Consider the following 25,970-nt stretch of genomic DNA (forward strand, 5'->3'; position numbering starts at 1 on the left):
AAAATGCTCCCACTTTGTGTTATCAGCAAACTGTGTTAGTATACTCCTGCATTTTTATGCCTAGGTCATTAATGAAAATGTTAAAGATCAGCACATGGAAAGGTAATACCTAATATTCTTAGGTAGTTGATGCTGTTCCAACTGCTATTCCCTGGTGGGGTCAGAACCAAACCCTTCCTTTCTGAAAAGGTACTTAAATTTAACAGTGTGTGTGGTTGTATGTGTGGGCAATCCAGCTGTCATAATTTTTTTGCCAGTAAATCACCCATCTCTGTTGGCCCATCTCAACTAACCCATCTGTTACGGGTATAGAGAACACAGTGGAGAAAAGGCTGATTTATGAAATGCTGGATGATTGTCCTTATTTTTATTAATGTATGATTATGACTTCTCAGCTATATTGGGTGAAAACTGTCAATTTCCATGCGAAAATACTGGGCTGGCAGACACTAAACACTCCATGGCAAGGAGCCATGAAGCTGTGCTGCTCCAGACATCCCACTCTGCAAATAGCCCTTTGTGCAGCTCCAAGCGCAATGAGGGAGGCCTGGTTCATGACCCACGATGGTCGGCGACACAGTTTTAATTCCAATAATCCAACGCCTCAAGGCTTCTGTATGAATTAACTGCACAGGCTTGCTTCTAAGTGCCATTTTTTGGAGACAGGGATAGAGCAGATGGGGATTTGTACAGGCCAAACTGTTGAAATCCAGTGATAAGGAGGGGGAAAAAGAGGAAAACAAAAAAAAAAAAAGAGAAAAGCCGTGAAAGACAACCCTTTCGTTTGTGTGCTTTGCATTGCCACCTGCCAACCTCAGGCCTTCTGATCTTGTCTCAGTGAACCGTGGAGACAGCAGTTGGAAAGATCAGATATATGCTCAGGGCAATCTGTCAGAAACTGCTTTATCACATTCCCCAACACTAAAACCTGAGGAACAAAAATCTATGTGTTTAAAACTGTAACTGTCCCATATATGGGAGAACTCTTCTTTTAACACAGAAATAAAGCACTGAACATGGATCCTGCCCTGACATTATTGGTGTTCTTTTATCATCAGTAAAATATTATCTTTTTTTTTTTTTAACTCCCTTAAGTACCTGTACCTTGTTTGTTAGCCTCTGGCAACACAGTTGTAATGTCATTCTCAAGAGAGTATGTTGAATTCCATTATACAACAAACAAAAGAGAAAATGGCAGAAGAAAAAAAACAGATACAACTAACAATAATTAATTTTAAAATATTTTCTATTTCTATTTATCATCTGCATCAGCCCTATTCAATCCCCTACTGGGGTATACACTTTTTCTAAGAGATGAGACACATAAACGATGTGTGATTTTAATTTTTTTTTTAACAAAGTGCTCACTGTTTTTTTTTAATTAAAAAAGTAAAATTAAGTATGCATAGACTGCTTTTGCTTGAAGAGACAAGAATTTGTGAGTAAATCTGTACTTTTTCTTTCATCCTATAATACTTCTATATACCGTCTAGTATATGCTATATAGCATACCTTCTTTCAAGTTCAAAGCACTCTGCAGATATCCAATTAACTTTTATATCAATCTGCTACATGGTATAATCTTACAATACCTGTCAAATCCAGTGCTAGGTATCCAAAGCAGATTTGGATAATGAGGAATAGATGGAAGGAAATAAAATATTTTTCGATCTGTACTGTCATCCTTAAAATAATTAATAAGCTGTATTGAATTGAATATAAAGCACAGTATAATGTCATACCTGTTTACCTGTAGAGTGAATAGATTTCCCATTATTTTTATTTAGTCTATGGGGTGGATAGTTTATCTACCATACCATGTACTAAGGGGGCTGTTGGAGTATTGTCTTTTCATTCAAACTTCATTTCATATGGGTGCCACACAGGAATAAGCTTGGCATCTTCTCTGAGTCTGTACAGTGAAAAACCCATGTACTGGCAGAATCTGGCAGACTTGGACAGTTTTTGCTGGAAAAAAAGCTAGATGTTATAATGACAATGGGTCTGAATTGCACTGGCAAGACTCTATGTTGGGATGTTTTCACAGCTTTTCTTCAAACAGTTCTTCAGTACAGACATTCCAGTGAGTTTCAGTACCTCCATGATGCCTAAACGTGCTCACATCTTTTGAAAGATAAGTTTAAAAACAATTAAGCACTTACCCAGGCAATATAATTTCTTTGGCAGTCCTTGTTATACAGTGTTCTTCCACAGTGCTGACAGGTACTGACTGACCAGTCTGCCCAATACAGTCTCATTAACAGAATTTCTTTAATTTTGTGCTAGAAAATAGCAGGTTGTTTAAACACTTATCAAGTCTAGCCATCCTTGAGAATACCATAGCCTACTTTCACTCACATTTATGAAAGGTGAATTCAGATCTGTGAACATATAGCTGCAATGCCCATTCATTACTGAAGCAAAATTTAGCATATATTTTGAGAGTGTTATCTTCCTTTTTCTTTGATCTCCATGTCTTATCAAAGCTTTCAAAATTAGATACCTATTTTGAGGAAACTTTTGTTTGGTTTATGGTTGGAGAACTGCTGACTTGTCCTAATTTTCAAAGCTCAGGTTATACAGTCTTTTCTAAATAAGAGATGCTTTCTAAATATCCCCTGAAAAAAAATATCCCCAAATCTACTGTACATGTACTTTTTTTCTTTCATTTACTCATCAGTAGCTTAACTTTGCTCTCACTACAATTGTATTACTGACCTATAATACTTACAGTGAGGCCAAGAAGAAGTGCTTTTGAAAATCAAGCCACATATCACTCATACATCATCATCAGAGTCACTTTAAAATCAATGACAGTCATCAGTCACCCAAAGAAAACCTAATCAACCAAACAAAGGTCAAAAATACACTCACTTGTATCTGGCCATTTCCATGTGGTGTCATGCATATTGTTAAAAAAAAAACTAACACAAAACCTGACAGAGGCAATTAGGTAGCATGATTAAATCTTTTATCAGAAAAGATTTAATCTTTGCCATATTTTCTTTTCATTTGGTGCATTGTTTGTAATGCATTCTGCAGAAGAGTGTTTTCAACCGCCCATTCTCCCTCCCCCCATCTTTTCAGAGAGAAGCATGTAGCACAAGAAAAGAAAGAAAAGTAGCTTATTTTAGAGGTAATGTAAATCATCTCTGGATCTGGTGAACTGTCTTAACATAAAAAAATGTCTCCCTCCATTTCCCATTATAAGTAATTGTGGTTTTAGGATAACACAGTCATCAAAAGGTGTTTTATGAACCATTCTGCTTCTACAAAGCAAGCTGCTGCTTTGTCACTGGAAGAAATTCACAATCACCCATTTTACAAAACCAGTCAGAATAAGTTTCTTCACAGCCTGTAGATCTGCTTTCTAAGACTTGCAGACAGCTCCCTCAAAGCAAAAGCCTCTTTCCCACAAAGCAAATATGGTGAATTTTGACTTCTAGGACTGCAATTGCGTCAACAGCTATAATGATACCAGTAAGCAGCTTCTTCCACTGCACACTTCACACAGTTTTGGCCTCATTAAGCCTCAGATTGTAGCTATTTATTTATTGTGGATGCCTCTATTTGAAGATTAAGGAATAAAGGTGCCAAGAGGCATATAACCTGCTTCTGTATTTTTCTCATTACCACCGTCTAAAGTGCATATAATACGTAGACATAATATACAATATTTATAGACTTCAAGGTACAATTAATTAATTAGACCTCCTCAAGAGTAACAAAGGCTATAGAGTTTCAGTTGTATTAGTACCTTGTGTTAAAAATCATCTGAAATGGGAGGCATCTAACCTTGCTAGGAAGGAGACAAGAAGGAGAAGCTTTTGGGGTGGCATGCTGTAATGGTGAAGCATTGCTGAAAATATATACAGACTTTAACTGAAATTGAATTTAGCTACCAGCCATGGCTGCTTGTTTCAATGTGGGCTACAGTGAATTTTGCCCCCATCTCTATCTCCTCTGGGGTATTTAAACTCTACAATCAAGTTGCTTCTCAACATCCTGTTACTAAGGCAAACAGACTGAGCTCTTTAAGTCTTTCACAGTAATGACTGTCCTGAAGGCCTCGTCCCTGCAATAATATATATATTTTATGAAATGAAAAAAAGTTGTTTTCCTTACCCACTCTGGTTCAATAGCAGTGTAATACAGAAGTCGTTCTAACAGTCAAAAAAATAGGGACGGAGTAGTACAGGAAAACTGGACTCAAGACAGCTTGATTCTAAAGTAAACCACAATGTGAAAATTGGTGGATTTTTTATTATAGCAGTATCTAGAGACTGTAGCCAGTGTTGAGCTAGATTTCATACTCCACAATCAGACACAGCCTAGGGATTGGTGAACTTAGTCTACAGAGACCCATGAAAAGAGAGGTGAGCTGTAATAACACACAAAGTCTTTTGTGTGATCTTGCTTACTCACAGGAAAGGTCTAAAAATGGGCTGACTCCTGATTCCTTGTAGATTGTCTCTCTTGCTTCCCTTTTGCTTTAAATAAATTTATGAATGTGTTCTATAAACACTGATACCTGAGAACGTGATCTCTTTTGCTCAGTCAGTCTGCTGGTGTATAGCCTTTTGGCTTTTTCTAGTGGATATGTCTGATTTTACCCTGAGAGCTGCACCCTTTGACTGGTATTGAACACATTCATGATACCTTTCTGAAGCACAAATAAGGACAGCACAGAAAGAGCAGTGCTGGTTGAATCTCCTTACTCAAAAAGGTCAGGATCTTCTCTCCAGGAGTAGCCAGCTGCTATCAGAAAAGGGCTTGGAATCCCTACATTGAACAGGCTTGATGCATTAAATCATGCTGATGGAGGGGCTTTTTTGTTCTTTTTTCTATGTACTACATAGAATCATAGAATCATAGAATAGTTAGGGTTGGAAAGGACCTCAAGATCATCTAGTCCCAACCCCCCTGCCATCGGCAGGGACACCTCACACTAAACCATCCCACACAAGGCTTCATCCAACCTGGCTTTGAACACCGACAGGGATGGAGCACTCACAACCGATTCCAGTGTCTCACCACCCTAACAGGAAAGAATTTCCTCCTTATATCCAATCTAACTTCCCCTGGTTAACTTTTAACCTGTTCCCCCTTGTCCTGTCACTACAGTCCCTGATGAAGAGTCCCTCCCCAGCATCCCTATAGGCCCCCTTCAGGTACTGGAAGGCTGCTATTAGGTCCCCACGCAGCCTTCTCTTCTCCAGGCTGAACAGCCCCAACTTCCTCAGCCTGTCTTCATACGGGAGGTGCTCCAGTCCCCTGATCATCCTCGTGGCCCTCCTCTGGACTTGTTCCAGCAGTTCCATGTCCTTTTTATGTTGAGGACACCAGAACTGCACACAGTACTCCAGGTGAGGTCTCACAAGAGCAGAGCAGAGGGGCAGGATCACCTCCTTCAACCTGCTGGTCACGCTCCTTTTGATGCAGCCCAGGATACGGTTGGTTTTCTGGGCTGCGAGCGCACACTGCCGGCTCATGTTCATTTTCTCATCGATCAGCACCCCCAAGTCCTTCTCCGCAGGGCTGCTCTGAATCTCTTCTTTGCCCAGTCTGTAGCTGTGCCTGGGATTGCTCCGATCCAGGTGTAGGACCTTGCACTTGTCGTGGTTGAACTTTATAAGGTTGGTATCAGCCCACCTCACAAGCGTATCAAGGTCCCTCTGGATGGCATCCCTTCCTTCCAGCGTATCAACCGGACTACACAGCTTGGTGTCATTGGCAAACTTGCTGAGGGCGCACTCAATCCCACTGTCCATGTCAGCGATGAAGATGTTAAACAAGACCAGTCCCAACACTGATCCCGATATACAGATTGCTCTTGACACCTATACTGGTGCTTTACTGCCTTTAATCTCCTCTCCAAATTAGGCCCTACTTTATGGGTGTGGAAAAACAGCTGGAAGGCAAAAGAGTAGTTCACTTTTTCCCAGCAAACATAATTAAGAGTAATATTTGTTTTGCAAACTAACTGTCAACATACTCTTTCTAAGGATGATTAGCAAGCGAATCTATACAGCTAAACTCTGTATCCCAAGGAAAAGTCCCCTTCCCTATACTGCCTAGCAAAAATAGCTTGTAGCCTTACCACCCTCCAAATCACCTGTGGACATCATACAGGGAGCTGCTACTTCCTATAAACCAGTACCTCTGAGTGAGCATCCTGACTATTAAACAGCAGAAATAACTATGGATCAGTGCTTGAGACCACTCCTTGGCCCTAACTGTAGTCGGAAGAGATCTTAGACCAATCTCTGCATCATTAGGCTTATCTGAGACACACTTTGTTTATAAAGAGGGCTCACACAAACTTGGATACAGAGACACCTGAAATATTTACTTAATTACTCCAGGATTGTGCTACAATTAGTAGACACAGTGTTAAACCACCCTCTGGAGATGCCTTCCCCAAGTGTGAAGAGTCTGAGGCTGCCTCCCAGCCTCAGTTATCTCACTAAACATAGAACGAATGACCAAGTGTGATGTGTGCCATGGAACACCTTGGATTGTTGTGGCAGGTGTCTCGGTGGACCTTCTTTAGTTACTATACTTGTTGTTCAGGACTGCTACTAGGGGAGAGAGGGCAAATGAGAGATGCAGACACAGGGATGATACATCGTGGTGTGCAAACTCACTTGTTAGTCCATGCAGAGATCTCTGAGCATTTCCCAAGAGTGTCTTCCACTCCAGAGACCTAGTGCTAGTATTTATTGCTATTATTGCTATTACTGTCATTATTGCTACTCATTTACTCTAGTTAAAAGCAGACTGGCATTCACTGTTGTGGACTTAATTGTGGACACTACCATGGACTTTTGTTTCTGTAAAGGCGGTTTTTGTTCCTGGTATTTGCAATTCTAAAGCACATCCTTGCTTTAGGTCTAGAGCATTTTTCCTCATTCTTCTCTGCTGTATCAGCTGTTGCCCCTGCTTGGTCTTCTCACAATTCAATTCTGTCTTATTCTTACCTTCTCACATAAAAACAGGTGCTGAGGGCTTAGGGATGTGTATTTTACAGCTATACTGGATTGGATGGGTGCTGTAAGATATCTGCTTAACATACGAGTCTGAGCAACTCTAGTAACAACCAATATCCAATAAAGCTGATAGAATTATTATTTGTTGCTCTTTTACTACAGTAAAATCTTTCACAATGTGTGATATACCCTGATTCATATCCTGTCATTTATCAAGAGACATCTTCTTATTAGACCTTGTTAACCAGAAAATAAACCTTTTTTTCCACTTTATGAGGTCTAAAAGATGATAAATAATAATGGGAGAAATAACTGTCAAGCACTTCACAAATTATATGTTGTGAAAATATGGCACCTTGATGTTTTCTCCTAGGAAAACATATGCTAAAGCAATACCATGATTCAGAAGGTGCTTTGCTTGTTATGGATAAATTGAATGTGGATGGACAAATACCAGCTTCAAGTTCAAGTTCAAGGTGAATGTGTCTAATGTCAAACGTGGTATTAAAATCTTGTGCTAGATAGCCAAGAAAGGTTAGGCAGAGATGAGTCAGCAGATGACTGTTGGCAGCATTGAGCTGGATAAAGCAAGTACCTGTGTAGCCTAAAGATATCTGAATGCTTCAGTATGCAAAAGCCACCTCAGACTCTTCTGTGTGCCACAAAACTGCCCCCCATTTCAATGTATTCTCACTGACTGACTGGTGCTTGCCCAGTCCCTTTGGGTTTGCACAGTGCTCGGGAAGCAATATTAAACATTTTCCTCAAGATCAGAAAAGAAATGTTTTGGTTCACGCAAGCTTTTTTTTTTTTTTTTTTTTTATAACACATCCATCCTTACTTTTACCCCTAAGAGCTATAGTGAGCCAGAATAAGAACCTTTTTTCAGACACCTAATCAAACTGTACAGTTTTTATTAGCTAAATAATAGTGAGGAAAATAATTAAAATAACTAAATCACATGAAGAATGTCAAGAAAGATGTAAATTTAGGCTCTGTTTTGGATTATAGGGACAATGATTCAAATATTAAAAGTCTTAGATAGGTCATTTAAATATAACCTGCAGCATTCTCTAAGAATTCTTCAAACATCCTTACTACAAAAAGGCAATCTGCTGGTGTTATTCAAACTTTTATATACAAACACACAATTTTATAAGGATTTCCCTTCTTTTTTGGAGAGAGGGAGGGAAGGAGAATAAAAAGATGAAAAGCAAGGCAAGGAAAAAATAAATTTGTGAAAAATTAACCAAAAAGAAAGCAATTTGGACCTTGCTAAAATGTGGGAGGTTTGTATCTCTTGATTAGTTCCATAGTATCTAAGTAGAATATAAAAAATAGCTTTTCTTTTATCTTGTTTAGTGGTAATTTTCAAGCCACACTGAAGAAAACTTGAGTTTCCCAAAGTACAGGATGATGCTGACAATTTACCCTTACAAGAAAACTCTATGACCTGAAAGCATAACAACAGAATTAGAATCTTATTACAGGCTTGGGACCAGTTTGGGGTGTAATGCTATTATACCAATTCTCTTCTCTGCAGGATAAGATTGATCTAAGAACATATTATCTATTGTCTTCAAGACTGCAGTACAGTAGAAAGGAGAAAAAATTAGCAAAAAAATATGGCTACAGCTTTACTAGAAAGTAAGAGTTCATGTAGCTCTGATTACCTGTAATTTAACATATAGAGTAAAAAATACTTAGATGGTAAAGAAAAAAAAAAACATTCCAATATCTGAATCATCAGCCTTGTATTTAAGTTTTAATTTTAATTGATGCAATTGCTTTGTTTTCCTCTGTTTTTTCATAGGATGTCGTTTTCATTTTATGTTTGAACTTCAGTATTTCTGTCTTAGAGTATGCGAGTTTTTTTCTATGATTTAGAGTTCATCACAAATTGAACCTCAGAGATCTTCTGAAAAAGAGAATGTTTATATTAAGTCTTAGCGGGGGACCCAAAACTGAGAATATGTTTGATTCAGAATACATACTGAATACAAAAAGCTGTTCTGACTCTATGACCTTTAAGCGCTTAACTAGGTTAATGGCATAATCACCTCTTGCTGCCTGTACAGCTGAAAACAGGCAACAGTCAGTTCTTCTAACATCTGAACAGCTCTTCAAAGAAGATAGGCTTTCCCTCTAGTGGTGAGGAAACCACAATGACTTCATCCTTAAACAATATTTTAATTATCTAAAAAAATGATCTATTCTAGACTGAAGCTCATCTTTATTTACACCTTTCTGAACACTCATGAAAATAGCTACTGTGATGAGATTATCATGAAGTTTGGACACACAGCCTCTGAATTACTATCATAAATCCTGAATATCAGATGATACATACAGATGGTTTTCTGTGGACTTTGGGGAACAAATTATGATGGTTTTAAAGAGATTTCAGTAGAATTTCTTTACTTTCATGGTGTGTGAAAAAGTCACCTTCTAAAGTATTCCTCTAATTCTTTTCTAAAATTGCTCGAAACATTGTGACCAGGTATTTGGAATTTTTTTTACAAATGAGCTAATCAGTAGTGAGAAATAGAAAGCTTGAGTCATAAGCCAAAATCAAGTGTCTTCATTTAGGTCATAAGTAAGTGGCTATACATTTCTTAGATCATTATCTGAAAAGGGGAATTCCTATGTTCTACTGGAGTAAGTTGCCCACAAAACTGTGGACTCTGCCCTTGGAGACATTCAAAACTGGACACGACCCCACACAAACTGCTCTGCTTGACTCTGCTTTGAAGAGGATGTTGGATTTGGCCATTTCCAGAGGTGCCTCCAAGCCTCAAGTAGTCTCTATCTGTGATTTTATGATTCTATGACTAAAATTTCTTTTAATTAAATTGGTCAGTTGTTTAGAAAAAGATATTTTATAGCAGCTCATAGTGCTGCAATAAAATTTCACATACATAAGTCATAATGGTAAGTCATAATGGTAAATCACTGCAAGGCTAATGTGGAAAAGGACAAACTTCTCCATAACAATTTCAGCTGAGAACAACTTGTTTAAGTTGTATCTGGACACAGAGAAGTCAAATGTTTTTTTCACAGTAACAAGACTCAAACCTCCTGGACTACAGTGATTCCCATGTTCTGAGTTTATCTGCGTGGGGATTTTTTGCACCATGTAAATTTGCTTTGATTCTGAAGACAAAAGTTAAGTACAGACAGAACGAGAGACCAATACGTATTTGGATGAAGACAGCTCTTCAAGTCTCAAGGTAGACTTGAAAACAAAATCCCAGAGGACATCCCACTGATCTGCTGCCTTGGAAATCTACAGCCTGGAATTATTCATAATTTCAAAGAATGTAAAATTAGGAATGAGCTACTTGCAAAGGGTAAAATTTGGACTATCTGGAGCTCAGATAGTCTTTTCGTCAATTGTCCAGGACACAGGGGAGGACATAAAAAAAAGCTAGGAGGATTGGCCAGTTTAATAAATGGTTAAAAGGGTGGTGTCATAGTCAGGGGTTTGGGTGTCTTGAACATGGGACTGAAGTTTGTAGGCCAGGTCTATAAGGGGGCTGGCCTGATAAAGAAGGGGAAGAACAGTTTTGGTAGGAGGCTTGCCAGACTGGTCAAGGAGGCTTTAAACTAGATGTGTTGGGGGAGGGGTGCATCATTACATCCCAACACACCCAGTCAGTTGCCAACACCTATAATAAATGCTCGGAACAATGTAGATATATTCCAGCTGCTCCAGCCAACGAGCCAGCTTCATTTGGAGCTTGGCTCAGATGCCTCTATACAAACGCCCGTAGCATGGGGAACAAACAAGAGGATTTAGAGATGTGTGCATGTCTACGTCACAGAAACATGGTGGGATGGCTCCTATGACTGCAGTGTTGGAATGGAAGGTTACAGGCTCTTTAAAAAAGACAGGCCCGGCAGGTGGGGAGGGGGAGTTGCCCTTTATGTTAGGGATAAGCTGGAGAGTATGGAACTCTGTCTGGTGAAACAAGGGGGACAGAAAATCACAAAATGGAATATATCAACCTTTAGAATCAGTTTTAAGTAATGTTAAGTTTGATGGCTTTGTAACATTAGCAATGGAAAATTACTAAAGTGCATGATACATAGAAAAAAAAAATAGAGTGCAGCTAGAGAATACACTGAGCATTTTTGTACAAGATAAATTGTTATAGTTGACAGAGTTTTAAGAAAAACAGTCTAGAGGAACAGGACACAGGGATAAGGAGTATCTGGGAATGGCAGGTGTCCAGGATGGGCTACAGTTAAACTAACTGATAAGTAGGAGGATAGGAGGATTATTATGTCTCCGGTGCTAACAAACCAATTAAATTGGTATGAGCATCTACCGCGCGTGCTCAAAAGGCTGCCAGAAGTGATGAAGATTGTTGGAAGAAGTAAACGACCCTCAGAGACCACCACCACAATTCTGTACGCATGCGGGGAACTTTCTGGAAAATGACATAATGTACGTATGACCAGGGATTATATAAGGACAGCTTGTGGAGCGACAGAGAGACACAAGTTAGGAGGAGCTATCCCCCGTGTCTCCCGGCGCCACAATAAAGAATACCTGCTTGTCAGCTTGAAAACTTTGTTGGCAAGTTTGTTCCTGGAGTTTTCTCCGAATCACTGGGGACAGGTGAGCAGTTTACGGAGACTTTGTGAGTCAGGGTTAAAGGGAAAACAGCCATGGGAGACATTACTGTGGGGATCTGTTACAGACTGCCTGATCAAGGAGAACCTGTGGATGAAGCACTCTACAGACAGATAGGAAAAGCCTCACGCTCGCAGGCCCTTGTTCTCATGGGGGACTTCAACCACCCTGACATCCATTGGAACGATGGTACTGCACGGCACAAGCAATCCAGGAGGTTCCTCGATTGTGTGGAAGACAGTTTCCTTCTGCAAGTAATAGAGGAGCCGATAAGTAGAGGTGCCATGCTTGACCCTGTCCTCTCCAACAAGGGAAGGGCTTGTTGAGAATGTGGTACTCCAGGGCAGCCTTGGATGCAGCGATCACGAGATGGTCGAATTTGAGATCCCCAGGACAGTGAGAAGAGTGTGCAGCAAGCTCACTGCCCTGGACTTCAAAAGAGCAGACTTTGGCCTCTTCAGGAACCTGCTTAGTCAGGTTCCATGGGATATAGCCCTGGAGGGCAGGGGGCCCCAAGACTGTTGGTTGATATTCAAGGATCACCTGCTACAAGCTCAGGAGTGCTGCATCCCAACTAGAAGGAAGTGCAGCAGGAGGGACCAGGAGACCTCCTTTGATGGATAAGGAATTGCTGAGGAAAATTCAAAGGAAAAAAGAGGCTTATAAAAAGTGGAAGCAAGGACAGGTGGCCTGGGAAGAATACAGGGATGTTGTTCGGGAAGCTAGGGACCAGGTTAGGAAGGCTAAGGCCCAGTTAGAATTAAACTTGGCTAGGGATGTTAAGGATAACAGAAGGGATTCTACAGGTACATAGCAAACAAAAAACAGACTAGGGACAACATAGGCCCCCTGAGGAAGCTTTCGGGAGAACTGGGTACGCAGGATTTGGAGAAGGCTGAGGTTCTGAATGACTTCTTTGCCTCGGTCTTCACTGACAAAGTCTCTGACTGCACCACCCAAGTCTTAGAAGGTAGATGCAGGGACTGTGAGAATGAAGACCTTGGGCCCACTGTAGGAGAGGATCTGGTTTGAGATCATCTTAAAAATCTGAACATGCAGAAGTCCATGGGACCTGATGGAATCCATCCGCGGGTCCTGAAGGAGCTGGCAAATGAAATTGCTAAGCCACTGGCCATCATATTTGAAAAATCATGGCAGTCAGGTGAAGTTCCCTATGACTGGAAAAAGGGAAATATAACCCCCATTTTCAAGAAGGGGAAAATGGAAGACCCGGGGAATTACAGACCAGTCAGTCTCACCTCTGTGCCTGGCAAAATCTTGGAGCACATTCTCCTGGAAGCATGTTAAGGCACATGAAAAACAACAAGGTGGTTGGTGACAGCCAGCATGGCTTCACTAAGGGGAAGTCCTGCCTGACCAATTTGGTGGCCTTCTATGATGGGGCTGCAGAACTGATGGACAAGGGTAAAGCAGTTGATGTCATCTACCTGGACTTGTGCAAAGCGTTTGACACTGTCCTACACGACATCCTTCTCTCTAAATTGGAGAGATATCAATTTGATGGATGGACCACCCGGTGGATAAAGACCTGGCTGGGTGGCCGCACACAAAGAGTTGTGGTCAGTGGCTCAATGTCCAGCTGGAGACCGGTAACGAGTGGTGTCCCTCAGGGATCGGTGTTGGGACCGGTCTTAACATTTTCATCACTGACATGGACAGTGAGATTAAGTTAGCCCTCAGCAAGTTTGTCGATGACGCCAAGCTGTGTGGTCCAGTTGATATGCTGGAGGGAAGGGATGCCATCCAGAGGGACCTTGACATGCTTGTGAGGTGGGCTGATGCCAACCTTATGAAGTTCAACCATGCCAAGTGCAAGGTCCTACACCTGGGTCAGAGCAATCCCAGGCACAGCTACAGACTGGGCAAAGAAGAGATTCAGAGCGGCCCTGCAGAGAAGGACTTGGGGGTGTTGCTCAATGAGAAAATGAACATGAGCCGGCAGTGTGCACTCCCAGCCCAGAAAGCCAACTGTATCCTGGGCTGCATCAAAAGGAGTGTGACCATCAGGTTGAAAGAGGTGATCCTGCCCCTCTACTCTGCTCTTGTGAGACCTCACCTGGAGTATTGTGTGCAGTTCTGGTGTCCTCAACATAAAAAGGACATGGAACTGTTGGAACAAGTCCAGAGGAGGGCCACGAGGATGATCAGGGGACTGGAGCACCTCCCGTATGAAGATAGGCTGAGGAAGTTGGGGCTGTTCAGCCTGGAGAAGAGAAGGCTGCATGGAGACCTCACAGCAGCCTTCCAGTACCTGAAGGGGGCCTATAGGGATGCTGGGGAGGGACTCTTCGTCAGGGACTGTAGTGACAGGACAAGGGGTAACGCGTTCAAACTTCAACAGGGGAAGTTTAGATTGGATATAAGGAGGAAGTTCTTTCCTGTTAGGGTGGTGAGACACTGGAATGGGTTGCCCAGGGAGGTTGTGAGTGCTCCATCCCTGGCAGTGTTCAAGGCCAGGTTGGATGAAGCCTTGTGTGGGATGGTTTAGTGTGAAGTGTCCCTGCCGATGGCAGGGGGGTTGGAGCTAGATGATCTTGAGGTCCTTTCCAACCCTAACTATTCTATGATTCCATAATTCTAAATTAACCTGGTGTGAAAAAAGAGATGGATTTCTTGGGTTCACAAGGTAAGAAGAAATCTCCCACTAATCTTGTTAATTTACTGCAGTAGCAATCATCATGCATCTCAGTTCATTTCTACAGAGATTATGGGTATGTATGGCTTTGACATATCCAATTTAATTTGCCTGTATAAAACAAAAAATGTAGTTCAGATATAAACAGTGAGTTAAACATGGCAGTCACACAAGTACACAAATTACAGATAAATCAAATTATACAAGACCTGAAGAGCTGTGTCCTGGTTTCCAGCAACAGATGTGCAACATTGCAGAAAAAGCCTAGTGACCTCAATTCAAGTAACAGAACAAGAATATACCAAAAAAGAAATCTCTGACATCAAAAGGTTTATCTTTCAAATCTTTCAAATGGCTATAATTATTGACAATGTATAACACAACAGTTAACAGTGATGTGCAGATGCACGATTTGACCGAATTTTCTACCCTGTGCGGGCCACATAGAGAATTTACACAGAGCGAATGAAGGAATGAAACAGAAAGTAAGGAAATGAGATTAAGGAAATGCTCTACTAAGTGACTTTTTAAAAGGTCTACTGCATAAGCTTTCCTGTTCTTGTTATTGTCATCGAGTGGAAAAATACCAAGGTGAACACAGAAAATTTATTCAATAAGAATATCTTTGTTATTGCTTTTCTCTTAGATAATCCATTTCCCTGTGTAATACCACAATTTATCTCGTTCAGGTCAATTCTGAAACCTGTTTTCTCTTATATGTTGCTTCTGAGTTCATTCACTAAATCTCTCTTCATCCTTTATTTTATGTAAATGAGGGGTTTACATTAGCTCAGTTGTCTTCAGCACTGTTCGCTAGCAACCCCACTTTTCTTGTCATTTGTTTTCTGTGAAGCAAAACAGAGCTGTCAGGATATTACAAGTACTGTTGCAAGCCTTATTTTGTATAATTACCACAGTTTAGTGTTTTTAAGTACTTACAAAGTAGCTGGTACTACACGAGCTACATATAGAAGAGAAAAATAAATAAGTCTGTCAACTATTTCTTAGAACTATCTGAAAAGTACATTTAGTTATCAACTATAATAAATCAAAACAGGAGTGTATCTCCTTTATGAAAAAAAAATAATATGTATTTTGGTCAAAAAACATTTACAAAAAAGTACACCTATTTAGCTGTAAAAAATGTGGTTTTATTTATGATTCCCCTCCCTGTTCCCCTAAAAGTTGCAAGTGCTAATATCAATGGTCAGCCTGGCTCTATGCAGGCACCTTAAGTTACACAGTCCCTGTCAGTGTTCAAGGCCAGGTTGGACGAAGCCTTGGGTGGCATGGTTTCGTGTGAGGTGTCCCTGCCCATGGCAGGGGGGTTGGAACTAGATGATATTAAGGTCCTTTCCAACCCTAACTATTCTATGATTGTATGATTCTAAGTGGAGATGCTTAGTGATGGACGATACTAACATAAATTATTTGATTCTAAGCTCAAATTTCAAGTCCAACATGTGCTTTTGTTGCAAGATTTAATTGGCTGGCACCACCTTTGTGAATAAGCCCCATTTTCTGAAATAAGATGCTTTGGCCTATGCTATTTCAGTGAGCACCATTTTCATGCCGTGAAGATAGAACTCAAGTAACTTCTCATTAACAGTTATTATCACTCTTCCATCTCCTATGTTGTACATTTCCTGCTGTTCTTTTTGTTCTACAAATACTTCAGACTTTTCTCTTTGCACACACACACCCAAGCCTTACAATCTGTTTTCCTCTTATACTGTACTACTCTTTTCGTTCTGTGAAACCATTGGCTCCTTTTTCTAATGTTTTCTACTAACAACCAGTCACATTATTTAATGCAATTTAAGTGTTTGATGCACGTAGCCCGGCAAGCACATGCCGAGCACAGTCATAATTTGCCACTGTACACCAGCAATCTGCAGCTGTCAATTTGAGAGGTAAGTTTTGCTGCTGAATTGTTTATCTCAGCAGTTGCATACTTCAAATTCAAGAAGTGTAATTTCTAACTCAAAGGAAAGCAACTGAGTTCCAGGAGGAAAAGTTGTGGGGCCTTGGCCTAGGAATCTGATTCTCAGGTCTCTTTCTAGGATAAGGGGAGATTTTGCTGCTGCTATGTACCTTTCTCCTTAGTCAAATCAGCTTGGCTGAGCATCTTTTATACTGAATATTGTTTGAGACAAGGTATCAGTGATTTTTATTTGAGCAGTGTCAGGAGAATTAACAGTACCTGGTTTTCTATGTTTGTGTGAACTATCTGTAGAAAAAAAAACTAAAAATTGGGTTTTGAACATTAATGTTTTTCTTTTTGAACTTAAAAGCTTTTAAAGCCTAAAATTGGAATTGAAATTCCTAAGCCAGGAATTCATATACCTGGAGTTCAGACCACCATTTAATACGAGCGGCTCCTGTGACTGAAATAGTGTTAAATTCTGACCATACTCCTATCAAGTAATTTTCTGTAAAGAAGGCCTGTTTGGAGAGCATGTAGATATGATGAAAATGGTATCAACTTTCTCTTTCCAACCCTAACTGTTCTGTTATCCAATGATTCTATTCTGTTTTCTTCCCCTTTTTGTAGGACACATTGCGAGAAGAAAAGATACACCAAAAACCCCAAACAACCAAATCTGTAAGTCAATAAATCATCTGGCAAAAAATAAAACCTTATCAAAATGATTTAAATTGTTTTTAATTTTTGTTCCAATAAAATAATTCACAGTATTATTTTGTTACATGACTAAAGGTCAACCTTGAGCAGTTAAAAGTCATGAGGTATGTAAGCTGTATACCCAAAGCATATGTTAATTGTGCTATAAAAGAAAATCTTGTCTCAAAGCTCAAAGACTTGCTACCATCAAAATTTTTGAGTCAAATCACTCATGAACTATAGTCTGTGGTGGGATTATTTTGATCAAAAGTTATTCTCTCTAATGAGGACCTCAACATCAAAACGTGCTTATAGGACTCCCCTGTCTATTAGAAGAGAGAAATAAGCCCTTCTAAGATGGGTTTTAACCCATCATAAGATAAATGTCTAAAACAGTAAAATAAAAGGATGTGCAATACCATCCCTTTTTTTGCCAATAAACTACTTTAAAAATTCCCCCTAACCTTTTAAACCCCTAAGTTATGTGGGTTATGTAATCGGCAATGCTTGGTTGTACAGCAATTTTGATATGTAGTCAAATAAGATTATTGCTCATTCCTATTGCAAACAGAGATAAAGTTATCATCTCACTTTTCCTTTCTTTGCTGTATAGTACTATTCGTTATGGCACTACATTGAACTGAAGTTTTTAGCCTTGTTTCAGTTCTCTAATTTTGGGTTTGGTTTTGGTTTCTGGGGGGGTTTTATTGGTTGCTTGGGGTTCCTTAAGAAATACCAAGTAACTAAAATTTCAGAAGCTCCCTCCTGCACAAAGGGGTTCTGACACAATTTGACACAAAACCTGTGGTGAAAACAAATATGTTAACAAACAGATCTGGATCAGACTTTATGCAGAAACTGTTTTTTGGTTTCGTTTTTTTTTTTAGTATCATACTGTAATAAAAATGGTGGTAAATAAAAATCATGTATTTCATGTTCAGACCCATATATATACACACCCCTTATATATTTACATTTTATCTCTCAATTACTCATGTAAACAGTACTTAGTAGAACAATCAGATGTGTCCTGACAGGAAAAAAAAAGAGAGATTTTAGTTCTACAATGCTATCAGGCTTCTCTGATGAACTTCTAAAGTAATCTAGGAAAGACATGTTCATTAGAGTCTCATTACTTGCCTGGGTAATTGCTGTTCTTATCAGAAACACAAATCACAAGAAAGGCTTATTAAAACAACCTATTAAAAATCTCAGACAGACTTACTGATCTGCAGTATCTGCAACTAAGTCATGTAAACTGTACCAAGGAAGTTACAAAATTGAAAGCCGTGTTAAGGTTACTTTGTCGTGTTTCTGCTTGTGAGAGCAGGATTTTTTTCTCCTACTATTGTCTGCTTGTGAATACCTTATCCCATCTAGTGTGCAGCGAGTCAAGAAACAGAGTATCATTCACTACAGCAGATAATTTCATATACTAATAGACTTTAGTTCTAGGAACTTTATTCTTTCTGTCGAGTCTTGCTTTTTACCTGTTTCATCCTCCCACTTATTAACTCTTTTTATTCTTTCCTATCTGCTTGCTTTAAATGCATCATTCATGACCACAGCTGATCACTGCCCAACACCTGTCCTCCTACTGACCTAACCAATTCTCCTTCCTTATGCTTCTAATATGTGCATAGATAACAACTATTGTTCTGCTTCAGCAAAGCAGATAAACAGTGCTGAATATTAAGGAATACTCATTATATTCCTTAATATTAAGAGATGTTAGGTATTGTGATGCTTGCTTTAATATTAATGACATACTTTTGTCATTGTCATATCATCATCATTGGAGTACTAAAGCAAGTGTCAGTAATCATACAACGCAAACAATCCTCCTAACCAGTAGTCCCCAGCAACACCCCAATACGCAATAGTGGGCGGAGAAGAGACCTGGTACTTGTGAAATTGTTGAATTTTTATTTCAACAACCCAGAATACCTGTCCAGACAAAGCCAGAAGGACCTTTGCCTCTTTTTCTCTTGCATAGGAATGGGTTTTGCTGAATGGCAAGATTTGTACGCAATGTAAGGACTTTGCAGTCAAACTTATAAATATACCACTGTTGACAGCTTTTAAATGTTTGATCAGTTACATACTAAGATGATGTAGAAGGACACAGTTGGTAAATATTTAATGAATGTCATCAAGGGCAGAGTTACATCTCTAAGAACTTTAAAATTAATAAAAGAAACCTGTAGGATTTTTTTTTCTTTCCTAAGCACCAAGCTTCTATTTCTTAAAATGTCCTTAGGAGTACCCTAACTCATGCTTTTAATTTAGGAAAGAAAATGCTGTTATTTTTACCTCACTGGACACTTTAATGCAATTTAAAATGGATGAAGTAATAGATACTCTTCATAATTTTAGGATAAAAGGTTTGCATGGCATTATGCTTTTCAGAAGTGAAGAGGCAGAATTATACTAACAGACTGTTACTGTCCTGGTGAAAAACAGTAATAGCCAAAAATTCAGAACTTTTTTGTCATTTAAAAAGAACCTTTTCCCTCTGCAACAAATTAGGGCTCTGATATGTAAATAATAGATCTTTGCACTTGCTAACAACAATCATTATTTGTAGATAAAAATAATTTTTAAAATTGCTATAAGATTACAATAAATCAGTAAAATAATAATAATAAAAAAGAGTAAATACAGTAAAATCCAAATAAAGTTAAGGATCAATAAAATAAAAGATACAAATTGCTATCCTTACTTTATAGCTTATATTCATATATTCCACCAGGCTTACAGTCCTCTTTCCCACCATCTCTGACCATAAATTAAGTTCGATTTTATGCATATAATACAAAGAAATTACAAAGGATATTCTTATCTAAAAAATTGTCACTGATAAAAACCTTGTTCTCATACGTTCACTTTTGATTATATTTATATATAATCAATAATTTATAATGAAATAATTATAAAATAATTAAAATAATTTATATATAATCAATATTTATATTTATATTTATATTTATATATATCATATTCTCCATGCAATCTTAATTATGACCATCTGTGCAATCTCACTATAGAAATCAGCAGTATTTTCTTAGCTAGACCATCTAAACTTTTACTAAGCATACTTGACTTGGCTTTAATGATGCCTGTACTTGTGTTCAATTACTCTTCTTTTAGCTTTACATTCCCAATACTTGTGGCATTGAATAGAATAGGGTTCTCCATCTAACAGTCAAGACAGAAGATCTCCTCTGTCATCCTTACTTGTCTGATCCTTTCTCCCATCATCCATAAAAAACAGAGAGGGTGGCTACTGACAGTGATCCTTATTCTGTATGAAGAAAGGAAACCTGCCCAAGAAAATGTTATGCCGTTCATTTTGACTCCTCTACCTGCTTTCAACAGTGAGCAAGCTAGGAAAGGGAACATGCCCAGGAGATTCATCACAACTGACAGAGGTATGGTTTCTGCTTTTGAAGACAGGCAGATTGGTCTCCAGGGTAGAGGAAAATAGGGCCATGGCTGTGGGAAGTTAGGTTGTTGGAGGGAGACATATCTCCTCGAGAATCATCTCTATCAATGCAGTCATAAAAGGACAGCTTTAAACTTTACTTCTTCAGTCCCTGACTTGGAAGAGGATCGAAGGATCTTTGCACTGCACTTTGAACCCATGACTAAAATGGAAGAGCACTTGAAAGGTATCACAGCAAAAGACACACAAAATGTTAGGAAGGATGAATGCTCTGTGACACTACACGGATCTGCTTTGGGCAATTTTTGAAGAAAGTTCATTTGAATTGTCTCTGTATCTGACTGCAGAGAAAAAAAACCCCTGTTATCTGTAAGTTGTTTTTTAGTAGCTAGACATTAAATTTCACCACAAATGGTATTTTGCAATAATTATTTGACTAACTTGAGCAGTTACTGCATATAGTGCCCAGGGTTGAAATTAAAAAGAGAAAAATTGAAATGAAAAGCTGACTCTTAGCCAAAGCTGAAGGGATGCTGCTGATACCATCTGCTAGTACAGCCCACAGGAACCAGGAAACCACAGAATTAGCTTTATGTGAGGAATTATGTTTCATCTACTTTTTAGGGAAGATTAACTGGAGCCTGTTGTCCAATTGCAATATTAGTACCCGTTTAATATGGCTTCTAAGTTTGCTACGAGTTATTCTAAATCTCTGTTGAGAAGTGTAAATGCTTTAGCCAAATAACACAACTTTTGCTGCATTGAAAAACCAGGTGAAATCATAGCCATAACTGGTTTTCTTGTGCATTTTCCAGATGTGTAACTAACAAACCAGTCCTAAGATACCAAAACATGCATTTTAAAAATTATTTTTATTTTGCAGTTACAAAAGCGGCTCTTTCTTTAGTAAGCAGCATCCTTATGCGGAGAGAAGTCTTGAGTATTCTGAAGACTGTTACATATGAGAATGAATGAGTGAAAGTTCTGAGGGATTTTTTTATGTCCTAGTCCAAATTATTTTGTTAGATATGAGACTATTAAAACATTCAAAAGACAAATTTAAATATTTTTTCATAGACTTCATTCAGCAGTGAAGAAACCTAAATCCCAGAAAAGTTCCAGTATAAAGAAAATCACAAAACCACAGAAACACCTAGGTTGGAAAAGACCTTTAAGATCAGTGAGTCCAGCTGATAATCAAGCACTGTTCAGGCCACCACTGAAGCACCACATCTACACAACTTTTAAATGGTTCCAGGGATGGTGACTCCACCACTGCCCTGGCCAGCCTGATCCAAGCCTGTTTACCATTTTGGTGAAGAAATTTTTCCCAATATCCAATCTAACCCCTGTCCCGCAGCACATTTCTTCTTGTCCTCTCATTTGTTATGCAGAATAGACCAGCCACCTCCTGGCTCCTGTCAGGTAGCTGTAGAGAGCGATAAGGTCCCCCCTGAGCCTTCTCTTCTCCAGGGTAAATCCCCCAGATCCCTCAGATGTTCCTCATCACACTTGGGCTCCAGGCCCTGCACCAGTTCCATTGCCCTTCTCTGGACCCGCTCCAGCACCTCAATGTCTCTCTTACAGTGTGGGGCCCAGAGCTGAACACAGGATTTGAGGTGCAGCCTCACCATTGCCTAGCACAGGGGGGTGATCACTGCCCTGGTCCTGCTCTCATGCTAGTGTTGATACAGGCCAGGATGATGTTGGCTTCTTGGCCACCTGGGCACAAACTCCTCACGTTCAACTCCATCAATCAGCACCCCCAGGTCTTTTTCCGTGAGCAGCTTTCCAGCCACTCTTCCCCAAGCCTGGAGCATTCATCAGGGTTGTTGTGATCCAAGTTAAAGGACTGGTACTTTGCCTTGTTCGAACTTCATGTAATCAGCCTCAGGCCATCAATCCAGCCTGTCCAGATCCCTCTGTAGATTCTTACTACCCTGAAGCAAGAAGATGCACTCCCAGTGCCCAACTTAGTGTTGTCTGCAATCTGAGGGTGCGCTTAATCCCCTCATCCAGATTACTGATGAACAGAATCAGCCCTAGTACTGTGCTGGAACACCACTTGTGACCAGCTGCCAACTGGATTTAATTCCATTCGCCACCACTCTTTGGGCTTGGACATCCGAACAGTTTTTTATGGCTCAACTCCAAGATTTGGGGGTTCAGATGTGGCACCCTGTGCTGGATGCAGACAGAGTAACAATATTCTGAGAGGGAATAGAAGATACTCTCCAGCAGAATATTAATATAAAAAGGATATCAAAAGGAGTGTGACCAATAGGTCAAAGGAGGGGATCCTGCCCCTCTACTCTGCTCTTGTGAGACCTCACTTGGAGTATTGTGTGCAGTTCTGGTGTCCTCAACATCAAAAGGACATGGAACTGCTGGAACAAGTCCAGAGGAGGGCCACAAGGATGATCAGGGGACTGGAGCATCTCCTGTATGAAGATAGGCTGAGGAAGTTGGGGCTGTTCACCCTGGAGAAGAGAAGGCTGCATGGAGACCTCATAGCAGCCTTCCAGTACCTGAAGGGGGCCTATAGGGATGCTGGGGAGGGACTCTTCATCAGGGACTGTAGTGACAGGACAAGGGGTAATGGGTTAAAACTTAAACAGGGGAAGTTTAAATTGGATATAAGGAGGAAATTCTTTCCTGTTAGGGTGGTGAGACACTGGAATTGGTTGCCCAGGGAGGTTGTGAGTGCTCCATCCCTGGCGGTGTTCAAGGCCAGGTTGGATGAAGCCTTGTGTTGGATGGTTTAGTGAGAGGTGTCCCTGTCCATGGCAGGGGGGCTGGAACTAGATGATCTTGAGGTCCTTTCCAACCCTAACGATTCTATGATTCTATGATTCTATGATTCTATGATTCTATGATTCTATGATTCTATGATTCTATGATATGATATAAATCAGAGCCTTGGGTGACATGGTCTTGTGTGAGGCATCCCAGCCAATGGCAGGGGGCCTTTAACTACGTGATCTTAAGGTCTTTTCCAACCCTAACTGTTCTGTGATTCTATGATTCTGTGATTCTAAATAGAACGAAAATAGCTCTAGCCATATCTGAGAAAAGAGTAGTAGCAGTAACTGGAAAAGTTTTTTTTTAGTGTTATTGTTGAAGATGTAAAATGAACTGTGTATGAGCAGAACATTTCCAGTTACATACCTTATGTTGAGCTTGAACTCCATATTGGATTCTCTGTTTGATGGCTCAGTGATCTAAAATGGATCCTGAATAAGGAGCAAAGTTAGCTATTGTCCCTGGGCTTAACAGCTACAGAGAAGCTTCTATGTAGTTTGACTCTACTGATGTGCATGGAGTGAGGGAGGTATGTAACATTCAGCACTGAGATTTATGTTTTCCTAACTGTGTTAATACCATGCAGTTACCAAAAAAAGCAAAAGCAACTGACACAATGTAAAGTGAGGGCTAGGCTTTTTTTATCAGTTATTGCCAGATGCGGGCTTCTCAGCTAAATATGAGTTCTTGCTAGCTCCACAGCTGATTTTGCTAACTGCAACAGCACTATGCACGTGCTCTCCTTCCAGAGATAGTCTTATTTTGATAATAAGCTTTTTCTTCAAAATTAAAATCCCTATTTAAAGGTAACCTTACTTCTTTGTGTGTAAGGTGGGAAAGGTTTTAAAAAACATATTTCATGGTGTTTTCCACCAGGTTATGCCCTGTGTCCTTAAGCACTATAGGATAAAGAAGCCACATCCGCTCTGTGCTATTCATCTCGAACTGGATGTAAAAAAAAACAGTGGTGTTGGTATGGGAGAAAATAGTTTTCAGCAGTGAACACTGTCATGGTTTGCAGAATCATTTTCTGCTTATCTAATAAATTTTACACATAGAAATCCCATTAGGAATTAATGAATTTTATACACAAGGGCTGTTTTCCCAGCAGACTATATTTTAGAGCAAAGCAGGACAGGTATTGAATGAGAATATCTTCACTAAAGGAAATGAGGTTTAAAAGAAAGTGTTATGTCAAGAATAGGATAAATTCAGAGCTCCAATGAAGTCAGTTGTCAAATTTTTTAAATTATGAATTAACCAGCAGAGCAGAGATTTCTCTGCTCATTCTCAGTATCAAAGAATTTCTAGGAATAAGAGGCAGGCTTCCTGACTTTCATGTTGCATGAAGATTCTCATGCTGTATGCTCCAGTAATTACTAACCCCATCATCCATCACTACAAAAAAAAACACTGCCAGTGATTTTGTTCTCATTGCCCAGCATCAGGTCAAGATTTTGTTGCTATCCACAATGTATTTTTACTTACTGTACAGCCTTTAGGATTAGCATCTTTGTGCTTTTATATGGACAATAGGTAGTTTTCAATTCATTTATTAGAAGAATACGCACTACAATGACTAAAACTCCTGCTGAAATAAAGTCTTTGTATTATAAACTATTTCTGATGTACCCAGTTCCTGGATTTCCATTAAACAAGAAATTACTCTTGTAAATGAAATTATTTACCATACCAATCACTAACTAACACTATGATATCTTCTTTTAGATTATGTTAATCAGAGAAAATTTAACCTTGAGTGTTATTCTCTGGTCTGAAAATGTAATTGAAATGGTGTCTAGAAAATCTTTATTTCTGTTCCTTTTGCTCCTATTATAGAAGCTGCATAAAATTCTATAACAATCTAAGCATTAAGTAGGCAGATAATAACTGGCATTTCAGATCTACTAATACATAGATATAAATCAGATAATTTTATATCTCAGCAGATTTATTAATCTGAAAAAATATCTTTTGAAGCAGTGGAATTTTAATAATTACATTCATGTTAAATTACTTTCTGAGGTTAACCTCTTGCTAACTCTGCTCTTCATCTTTTTTATTTTTTTTAGTAAGTACAAAAGCTACACAGGACTTTTATTCCACCCCCCCCAAAAAATAACCTCTTTAAGAACATCACATAATTACAATGTCACCATTTTTATGAATAAGGTACATCTTTGCTTTGATAGGCTGTCAGTGTTATTTTAAGCCATGAAATATTTGGAACAGATACTTCACGTCACACTGTGCAAATGCCAGGTGTGAAATATAAGTTCAATTTGAGTCAGTGAGACTCTTCACTGACTTCAGTGGGGCTAGGATTTCTCCCTATGAATTCAGCTTTCGGTATCTTGTTGTTCTCACTTCATATACAGCCAAAAGCAAGGGTTGATGTACGAGTGGAAGTTAGCTAGGAGTAGCCCTAGGAAGTACCATACCATATCTAAATCATATCACCTTTTCTATTTCTTCTTTGCTTTCAGGGGCTGTAATTTGCTGGTCATCTACAACAATATCAAATTGCTTTACGTTTCCCACACACGCACTGCAGCTCCAGTTGTTTAGCTTGAATTGCGGAGACATAGACTAGTTTTAAACTTATTTCTAACCTATTCCATATGAGTCTTTGTGCTGTCTGGAAAAAGCATAATTGAGCTCTACTTGCTTTGTGCTGTAGAGACATAAACGAAATTCCTACTGTTTCTCAGTGAATGCCTTGATAAGACATGGAGCCTGATCAGTCTCCCTCAACAAAGCTGGAAGTGTGAAGTACCCTTTACCATAAAAAAAGCAGTATGACTTACAAGTAAAAA

The 25,970-nt window shown here is 39.4% G+C and overlaps 1 protein-coding gene across 1 annotated transcript in view; it reads right to left on the minus strand.

Moving 5' to 3' along the window:
- RIT2 (Ras like without CAAX 2) overlaps positions 1-25,970 on the minus strand; it is a 208,489-nt gene that overhangs the window by 19,001 nt on the left and 163,518 nt on the right. The window lies entirely within an intron of this gene.

This window comes from Lathamus discolor, chromosome Z, assembly GCF_037157495.1.
Source record: "Lathamus discolor isolate bLatDis1 chromosome Z, bLatDis1.hap1, whole genome shotgun sequence".
Taxonomy (NCBI): Eukaryota; Metazoa; Chordata; class Aves; order Psittaciformes; family Psittacidae; genus Lathamus; species Lathamus discolor.